At 37.0% G+C, this 4,476-nt stretch overlaps 1 long non-coding RNA gene across 1 annotated transcript; it reads right to left on the reverse strand.

Annotated features, from left to right (window-relative positions):
• Nucleotides 1-1,219: 1,219 nt before the first annotated feature.
• On the reverse strand, nucleotides 1,220-4,189 carry LOC139934099 (uncharacterized). The gene is made up of 3 exons (XR_011785693.1): nucleotides 3,937-4,189; nucleotides 2,716-2,782; nucleotides 1,220-1,300 (listed from the first exon to the last, which is right to left on the reverse strand). It is a non-coding gene; the product is annotated as an uncharacterized lncRNA (long non-coding RNA).
• Between the last annotated feature and the right edge of the window lie 287 nt (nucleotides 4,190-4,476).

Below are 4,476 nucleotides of genomic sequence, written 5' to 3' on the forward strand. Positions count from 1 at the left end.
AAATGCATTTAGAAACCAGGTTTCTTCTTATTAGTTTGGGATTATATTTGGTGCGATAGATGGTGTGGGTGGTTGTTACATATGACCCTGTGAACCATGACGGATGGAGGTGAAAGTTTGGCTAGTAGAGTAATGAATAAAATGGCATACCTTTAAAGATTGTGTAAAAATATTAGTGATGTTTTTATTCATTGTAAAAATAACAGAAACAAAATCTACTAGTTGAAAAAGAGAATCAGGCAGCCAGATACAGCTTCAGGTCGATCCCTGTAACCCCATTAGGCGGTTCAGTCAACATTCCCGTCAGTCATTAAACAGCCAACCTGAATAACACATCAAATTAAACTAAAACAGGAAAATGCTGAATTAAATAGAGCTATTACAGCTTGATATTGTCCAAAACTTCTTTATTTAAAAGAAAAAAATATATACCTTATGAAGTGGAGAGTGACGCGTCCAGATACAGCAACAGGTCGATTCCAGCAACTGCGATAGATGGTTCAGTCAACGTCCCGGTGAGACATCAAGCAGCCAACCTGAAAAGCACATCAAAAGAAATCTTTAAAAAAGAAGTTTCTGAATTAAACGGAGCTTTAGAAAAATTGAATTTGTTAAAAACTTCTTTGTCTAAAGAAAAAATATCCACCTTTTGAAGTAGAGAGTGAGGCATCCAGATACAGCGCCAGGTAAATTTCAGCAACTCCGTTGGATGGTTCAGTCACATTTCATCATCGCATGAAATAAAAAACAAATACATATGATCAAAAAATACATTAAGAAACCAGGTTTCTTCTGATTAGTTTGGGATTATATTCGGTGCGATAGATGGTGTGGGTGGTTGTTACATATGACCCTGTGAACCATGACGGAGGAGGTGCAAGTTTGGCAAGTAGAGTAATGAAAAAAATGGCATACCTTTAGAGATTGTGTCAAAATACTAGTGATGGTTTTCTTGAATGTAAAAATAACAGAAACAAAATCTACTAGTTAAAGAAGAGAATGAGGCAGCCAGATACAGCGTCAGGTCGATCCCTGTTACCCCATTAGGCCGTTCAGTCAACGTCCGAGTCGGCCATTAAACAGCTTACCTGAATAACACATCAAATACAACTACAACAGGAAAATGCTGAATTAAATAGAGCTTTTACAGATTGATATTGTCCGAAATTTCTTTATCTAAAAGAAAAAATATCTACCTTATGAAGTAGAGAGTGAGGCGTCCAGATACAGCGTCAGGTCGATTCCAGTAACTACGTTAGATGGTTCAGTCAACGTCCTGGTCAGTCATCAAACAGCCAACCTGAATAACACATCCAAAGAAAAATTACAACAAAAAAGGTTCTGAATTAAATAGAGCTTTAAACAGATTGGATTTGTTAAAAAAATATCCTCCTTTTGAAGTAGAAGAACAGGTCGATTCCAGCACTTCCGTTAGATGGTTCAGTCAACGTCCCGGTCAGAATGACATGTGCTGTTTCAAGTCGACATCAAACATTGTTTAAACATATTTCTGTAAACTATATTGTTTAAACTTTATATGTTTTGTAAACTTTGCTTTGTAAACTTTTTATATTTAATGTATGTTATATAAGTGTAAACTCTATAATGTTTTTTAAACTTTATATACATTTGATAAACTTCTATATATATTTTTTCAACTTTAGACTTTACATTATTGTAAACTCATCTAGAGTCCTGTTTTCAAGTTTTCCCTAAAATCGAGGCAAATCTTTTACCTCTCTGTGCGCGATGTAAACACTCCCAATGTTTTTGGTCTGACTTGCCAAGCAAAGAGTCTCCACTCCCTTGACCAAAACTTAGAAACACATAAGGCTCCACTCTGGTTAGTTGCAGTTGTAAATGCAAAAAGGTTTTGTGTTTTTGGCATTTCTACGAGGTATACAAATATGTCATATTGTTGGGGGCCATAATATAAAAAAAAATTGCCCACAAAATATTTCAATTCACAATTCACGGTGATCAAATCATGTGACTGAACATTCTGCTGAGCATACTGGGGGAAAAATACAGAGGCCAATAAAGAAGCCAATTGCCTTTACACAATTTTCTAATTTTTCTGATTTTTTTTTAACCCTCATAATATTCATAATTATTTTTATTAATATTAAAATTTAATCATCGTCTTGGTGATTGAATTATTACTGGTTATTTATTAGCTTTATTATGAATGTTAAGGGGGAAAAAGACTTAATAAAAGTAAAAAGATTTGAAGCCAAAAACTATTCACATTTTTAATTAATTTAACTTTTTGCCAGTTACCATCGTAATTTTTACAAAGAAATGTCATACAAAATATTTTGAAAAAAATGAAAACAACTGCTGGCTATAAAGTCATACACAAAGTCTCACAGAACATTTGTAATCTCTGCAGATGTTTTGTCCACGTTATGGCTTCACCGGGAAACCATACTTTCTCGTTTGCCTCGAAAACAGGAAAAACTCGAAAGAAATGGGACGCTGTTGAAATCATCGAAGATCGGTGTATGGTGTGAAAATTTTAATGTCTACAAAGTTTCAAATATGCGCATACTTCTTATAAACAAAACAAAGGTAGGGCATGATTATATGTGGCATAATTATTTTTTTTCAATTCAAAGAAAAAGCCATAATAATACCTTGCTTGAAAACAATTAAGGTCCTAGAAATCACAATAATAATTACATCGGATAAACTGAGGGTTTAAACAATACTCACGAGTGGCTCTATGAGCTTGTCCCTTTCACGTGACTAAGCTTTAGGAGCATGGCCAGAGCAATGGTCTCTATAAAAACAGAGAGAAATGCTCTTTCAAGAAAACGAAGCTGTTATAAACATGATAGAAACAGAGTGAATGTGACATAATAATAATGTGCAATCCCAAAAGTTAACTTTATACAAATTCAACACTGAGGGCGCACTTGGGATCCCTTTATTGGGTGCGTTCGTTTAGCTTCCCTGGGTCGACCCCGATGTTGCGTATTTTATTTTTTTCCAGGACGAACGTGGGCACACAATTACCCCACGTTCGTCATCGACGTCAGTGCACCTCGGGCCAGCCCCAAGAGCCCCACTTGTGGATTGGGTCACTCGCCAGATATAGAACCAATCACAGAAACAACAATCAGTGATCATTGTCAAAGGGGTGGATACATTAATAATGAAGTGATGACCATTCAATTTAAGGTATTCATTGTTTTAGCTCACCTGTGATAACCTCTTTGAGTTTCAGCTTTTCATATTGTCAACATGTAATTAAGCAGCAATATTTTGATGGAAGTTTTAAATCTGTCGTTTTTGCAATAATGAGTGACTCTATGCTAATAATTATTTTGAGTAATTAATGTCCACTGCCTTTAAGCTATTACTGGTAACTTGGATTAGGGGATTTCACAGAAAAGAAAGAACTAAAAGAAAACAAACACGAGGCGAACACTATAACTCATATGAAACTTAGTCTAAATTTGAAACAATTCAATTGCGATGTGAACAGAAGGTTTAAAAAGATAGTGAAGACACGATTTATTATTTGGGGGTGGGGTGGGGGTAGGGGCGTTGGGGTCGGGCGGTGGTGGTAGGGGGCGTTGGGGTCGGCGGTGGGGTTGTTGTCGGTGGCCATTAAAAACGGCAGGTGAGGATTTTGAATAACGGTGAAAATGTATTTTGCAATTTCTTTTTTGCAGGGTGGATTTTTTTCTGGACCCACGCTGCTGAGCTCTCGACAAGAACTTATAGAGACTTATTATTGCGTGAGATCCAGTTTCATAGCACTCCAGGTGCATAACCACGAAGAGCAAAATGTTTGAGGTTCGAGGAGACGTTCCGTAGCTATAGAAGTTGTGCACTAGCAGAAATTCATTTGGTATTGTAATATAGGTCTCGGAGCCCTGAGGAAAAAAGATGAAATACACCTATTATTGAAGAAAAAAGAGTACTCACAAAGCACAGCACACATCATTAGTGCACTAATGAAAGTAAGGCAAATCGCTCTCGACTAACTGCAGCCATTTTACAGTAACATGGTACCGTCCATTTTACAGTTAACTTGGGATCCACACAAGCACTCCCAACCATGGCGTAGCAACGAGTCCACTCGACCATGCAGTGTTTGTTTTCAAATTAGCCAAGGGAGCATGCAAGCCCCACACCCAAAATAACAAAGAAACGGGATATTGAAAGCGCTGGTCTTTAATCACTGCGATCTCGTAGTAGTAGCAATCAATGGAAACTTCGCGGGCTTTTACTTTCCGTGTTATGATTGGTGACCTCTGAAACGAGGCAGAATGTAACTTACGTCCAGGGGCGGGGTCAATTTCATAGAGCGGTTTACTTAGTTTACAAAACCGGTTTAAGGCACTAGATTGGTATTACTCAAAATATTTCAGAGTATAAAAACTTTCTTGGATAATGAGCAAGGAAGAAATGGTCATCACGTATAAAACATCGCGAGAAACGTCTCCCTCTGAAGTGACACAGAAG

This window comes from Asterias amurensis, chromosome 2, assembly GCF_032118995.1.
Source record: "Asterias amurensis chromosome 2, ASM3211899v1".
In the NCBI taxonomy this organism is placed as follows: domain Eukaryota; kingdom Metazoa; phylum Echinodermata; class Asteroidea; order Forcipulatida; family Asteriidae; genus Asterias; species Asterias amurensis.